The sequence below is a fragment of the Platalea leucorodia genome (genome assembly GCF_965183815.1).
Source record: "Platalea leucorodia genome assembly, chromosome: 9".
NCBI classification, from domain to species: domain Eukaryota; kingdom Metazoa; phylum Chordata; class Aves; order Pelecaniformes; family Threskiornithidae; genus Platalea; species Platalea leucorodia.
In genome coordinates this window covers 40,450,582-40,456,581 of record NC_138831.1, presented here as the reverse complement: position 1 = coordinate 40,456,581, position 6,000 = coordinate 40,450,582, and positions in this window count along the sequence as shown.

Here is a 6,000-nt window from a genome sequence, read left to right as displayed (position 1 = left end):
GGTGTTCCCCAGGGCTCAGTGTTGGGGCTGGTCCTGTTCAATATCTTCATTGATGATCTGGATGAGGGGATCGAGTGCACCCTCAGTAAGTTTGCAGATGACGCCAAGCTGGGTGGAAGTGTCGATCTGCTGCAGGGTAGGAAGGCCCTACAGAGGGACCTGGACAGGCTGGATCGTTGGGCCGGGGCCAACTGTATGAGATTCAACAAGGCTCAGTGCCGGGTCCTGCACTTGGGGCACAACAACCCCATGCAACGCTACAGGCTGGGGGAGGAGTGGCTGGAGAGCTGCCCCACAGAAAAGGACCTGGGGGTGGTGGTTGACAGGCGCCTGAACGTGAGCCAGCAGTGTGCCCAGGTGGCCAAGAAGACCAATGGCATCCTGGCTTGTATCAGGAATAGTGTGGCCAGCAGGAGCAGGGAGGTGATAGTGCCCCTATACTTGGCACTGGTGAGGCCACACCTCGAGTACTGTGTTCAGTTTTGGGCCCCTCACTCCAAGAAGGACATGGAGGTGCTGGAGCGTGTCCAGAGGAGGGCAACGAAGCTGGTGAAGGGTCTAGAGCACAAGTCTGGTGAGGAGCGGCTGAGGGAGCTGGGGTTGTTTAGCCTGGAGAAGAGGAGGCTGAGGGGAGACCTTATTGCTCTCTACAGGTACCTGAAAGGAGGTTGTAGCGAGGTGGGGGTCAGTCTCTTCTCCCTAGTAACAAGCGATAGGACGAGAGGAAATGGCCTCAAGCTGCACCAGGGGAGGTTTAGGTTGGATATTAGGAAAAACTTCTTCACCGAAAGGGTGGTCAGGCATTGGAACAGGCTGCCCAGGGAAGTGGTTGAGTCTCCATCCCTCGAGGTATTTAAAAGAAGGGTAGACGTGGTGCTTGAGGACATGGTTTAGTGGTGGACTTGGCAGTGCTGGGTTAATGGTTGGACTCGATGATCTTAAGGGTCTTTTCCAACCTTAACGATTCTATGATTCTATGAAAATTCTAGTTTAAAACCACAGAATTAGAAAAAGCAACAGGAGACATGCAGTAGAGAGAAGTTATTCTTGGCAACAAGACCAGTGTTAGTGAAGATCAAAGTATAAACTCAGCTATGTTTTAGGACAGTACCTGGTCTCAGTCTCACGTATCTTTTTCTCTAACACAGATCTATTAGAGAAACAGAAGTCTCAAAGGATTATACTACTGTTTAAATGTGAATTTCTATCTGTCCGAGACTTGAGGTCCTGCCTTTCACAGCAGATGTTGTTTAGATTTGTAATGTGGTATAGCAACTTGCCTGAAGCACTTGAGGGACCTGATGTTTAAGGTTAAGGAACAGCTTACCCTTTCTTACCAGTATTTCTGCTATATTACTGATTTAATCGATTTAGTATAAGATACTGGTGTGAGCTGGTCTTAACATTTACATATATTCAACAGTTTTTACTTATCCTTACTTTTACTTTACTTACAGAAACGTACTCTTTTCAACAATACAATTGTGAGAGACTTCAGTTCCTTCTAGTGCCTTGTCAAGGATACTGCTTGCTAAATTCCAACAGTCTACACCCACAAGAAGAGAATTTGGCACAGCAAATCTTATCTGTTAGCTATCAGGAACAACGTAGAAGAATCTAGTATGCTTCTTAGAAAGCAAATTTCAAACTTCCTGAAGTTCAGAATTCTGGACCTTTCTAGTTGGAAAGAATAAATGTACCTCAAAATATTAAAATTAATTTTTTTTTTCTCCTTTAAGCTCATAGTTTTGTTGTCAACTCTGAACTCTAAAACCAGTCAAAATAGTTTGTTACACATAATTAAAACAATTTCTTTAATTCAACATTTTACTTTAGCTTGTGACCTATAATAAGAGCTGAAAATCAATGTACTATTTTCAAAGTCCTTTGAAAGGTATTTCAATTTTAATTAAATAATATAAAATCTTGCTTTATCATTCTTCACACTCAGAAGAAAGATATAATTAGATTCAGTCCCTTATCCAACCAAACAAGCTACATATGTAAAATGGCAGGAAATTCTTTCTCCCTAATCCCAGCTTCACCAAACCCCATTTTATCTTTAAACTTGCTGACAAACTCTACATGGCTTCTGCCTATTTTGTCTTTTATAGTTATTGAAGGACAAATCCTGTAGCTTTCCCCAGTTGCCAATTGTGGGTACTTTTTGGAAGATTTTCTGTTCTTCCTTGTCAGGACAGCTTCACTGTGTGACATGCTGAAGTGGCAAATTCTCCATCAGACTGAATGCAATCTGCTACAATGGAGTTTTGACTACAGAATGAAATACTTACTCCTATGAGTACAAGAACTAAGTAAAACTGATTTCCTCTCTTGTTGTACAATTCATATGGTAAATGATAAATCCTAATCATAAATTGGATGGTATTTACCATAATCAGAGATCAGAATTTATAAGGAATCTCCATTATGTGGATACACTGGTATCTAATAGCTCTGCAACCTTTCTGCTAGTTGGGGCACTTAAGGGGTCTTTCAGCTAGCTATTATCACGAAACTTGCAGGAACTTAATACCATTGAGACCTATGACCCTTTCTCAAATTTGTCTGAAAGTAGCCAACAGGTTCAAGTTACAGGGAGGGGAGGGAGGAACAGACACAGACATATATGCACATACACAACCCACGGTCATATAATGTTATGTTCTTAGGAAGCAAGACTAAAACCTCCCTTGTCTTTAAGAAATTAAAAGATGAAAAAAATTCTCCTGTTTGAAAGCAGATGACTTATGTAGAGGTTTTCTGTATGAACCTATAGATCAAAATTTTTCTAAGATTGCTAGCACAGTGGTATGATTCAATTCTTAGTGTATTATTTTATTTATGCAAACATTGCTCTTCATATCTTTCTGTTAAAATGTCTTTAAAATTTCATTGCAAAATGCCATCAAGTCACATATACAATCAAAATGCATTTCAACATATGTAATTCAAAAGAACATATCAATATTAAAATGTATTGCACTAAATTTCAAGCATGTCTGATAATTTAGGAAAGAATTTAACTTCTTTTTTGGGAACCAGGTAGCTGGAATACTATCCCCACCCAAAACAAGGCTCAGTAACTGAGCAAAGGAAACAGTCCAGGTAGTAGAGGTGCACGTATGTGAAGGGCAGGACACTGGCCAGTGAGGAGATAGAAGTTGCAATTGAAATAGCAAACACAACGACAGAGCTCTGATGAGATAATCGTTAGACAAAACTTTTGGCTTAAAAGTAGTCCAAAAAAAAACGTTTGGAACTTTGAGCAAATAAAATAGTCCTTGTTGACTGAATCCACCTGATTTCAGGAAGATAGGACTTTCCACTATCCTTCCGGCTCACAAATCACGTTATATCGTAGAAATGACTCATTTAATAATTAATTTTTTTTTCCTAACAGAGCTTGCAGAAATCCACATTCTGACTAGCTACACTGTATGTGCACGTAAACATGAGTACCAACATACATATAAATATCTGTTTTAATTTTAGATGTCATGTTTCTATTATAGAAAGGTGACAGAGCTGAAGAAAGTTCTATGAAGGCAAAGGATCTGGTGATCATAATCCATGACATTTTACACTCTGTCATTTCCAGAGGCAGTGCAGTGCTGACTACTGAAAAACACAGGAGGTCCAAGCTGCAAAAGGCACATCACTTGGTGGGATAGATTTCATTCAGGCCAGTATTTCCATGTATACAGTAACACGATCTGCCAACATTTTCTAGGGTCAGTACTGTGACAATACTTTCTGTCAGGGCTGCCAAATGAACTTCATGGCTCTAGGACATTTGAAATCTCTTGAATCTCAAATATATGGTCTTGCGACACAGCCTGTTGTACATTAGCATTTAAAATTTGAAAACTGCTTCACATTTTTCTTGAAGAATATTTATAGAAATTATTAATATAACTTTGCTGTGCCCCTGAAATAACAACTGCATCCAGTTTTCTTCTCACTCGAACTGGAGTTCAAATTGCAGCCATATCACATCATAGATCTGAACAACAGTTTCAAAAATTCTGGTTCCTTTAACCATTGTGTGAGTGGCAAGTAAGCTACAGGGCTCCTAATATGAAGGGGGTTTGCATGATTTTTATGGCAATACTTGCCATTTGTTCCACTTGTTTTCTTTCTTGGAAGGGACAGGAAGCCTTGGCTCTCCAGGAAAGGACAGCCCGATGCACCAAAGTTATTAGACCTCTATTTACTTTAGGGAGAATGCTGCAAAAACCAGCTTTCCTCTGCTTCTCCTTTCTACACTGAACCACAGAATGCCTTGAAGAGACTCCCTGACAAGGGGAATAAGCCACACAACCTCAGTCACTCTGTGCAGTTTCTTAAGCTTTTGAATATTCCCTTTGACAGACAAGCAATTACTCAGTTACTATTTTCTAGCATATGCATGAGTTTATTACTGTGAAAGAGGTTGGAGTACCCTTAGACTAAACTAGATGGCAGATCTTGTCTGTTCAGTTTGCTACTGCTCAGTAAATAAGGCTCTGAGAATAAAGCCTCTTTTCCCCCCCTCCCTTTTTGTAAGAAAACACAGTTCTTTTTGATAAGCACATTCCATCACTTGATGCTCTTGTTGGCAGCATCTATGAATGTTGCTCATACTGTAATGCCCCTGAAAAGTTTGCTGAGCATAAGCTTGCCTTGATGGTAGGATAGTAACAAATTACACAAGTAGGGTTTGATTTGAGTGTCTCCTTCAGAGGATTTCATAAATTCATTGTGAGTTTTATGCTGAACCCGATTCAAGCCTAAAGTTAGTGGTTAAAAAACAACACTGGATTTGGACATATGGATGTCATTTACTCTTCCATCACAAATGAAAAAAAAAAATGGCAACATCAAAATTTGGGGGAAAGGAGTAATTTTAAATTCTCCTGAGGTCAAGGCTCAGCTAAGCTTTCTGCTTAATCCTTACCCTTTCATCTCTCCTTGGCCACTTCAGTTCCTGACAGATAACAAGCCCTCAGCAGAGAGGAGAGAGCAAGTAGCTTGCTTGCAATGACTGGAATACCTGTACTAACCTAACTATCTGAACTCCGAACTACTGCTGGCATAGCTCTGGAATGAGTTTGGCTGTGTATCTGTCATGAACTAACAGAATTCAAAATCTATTTATGGGATGGAAACATTTTCTCAACTCCATGAAAGAGAATTGAGCAAGGCTCCCTTTGGAGTTTCTGTATTAGGAGATGAGATAATTCCTGAGCTTTGACAGCTCCCTTCCCTGATCTTGAAGAGCACATCTGTTCTGATGAATCCCAACCATGTCCGTATAAGGAAGATGAGGATGGCCTCAGTGCCAAGAATCTAGTTACCATCCAACACCAAGAATCTCTCACATGTCGCTGTAGAATATTACAATTTTGTTCCTAGAATTTCTTACCAGTGGCTTCTAACACCTCTGCAACAGAAAGATGAGTCTCACTATGATTCAGACAGCTTCACCTAGAATTTCTTTAGCCAGTCATAAATGAGCAGAGAGCCAAGCCTGGCAATCTTCTAGCAAAACAAGTTCTTAGTTGTAAAATGCCAATTTCTTGAAATGGAAAGGTTTCATTAAGAGGTCTTAGATCCAATAAATTTAGGCAGAACAGAGGAAAGGATCCCTTTCCTTCTTCCACTTTCTGCTCCAGTTTTCCATGCAGGCTGCTGGGAAGACAGACACTCACAGTCTGCTGTGAGTGCTACAATTACGCTACGAGCCTTCTGGCTTTGCAGCAAAAGGTTAGATCTCCAACTAGAGCTACTCAAGGCTTTTGAAGACCAGGTCCCCTCTCAAGATACCATATATGCTTCCAACCAGTGGGCTAAACTACTAAGTCATGATAGGCAGGATGGAGTAGCTAAGATTGCATACATAGTAATAGTATTGTCGTTTCATGCTACCCTACTAACCACCTCTCACCTTCTGTGGAGTGTAGCAGATCTCCTGTATGTCTACACTATTAGATATCTATACGTGCGGCACACAAATCT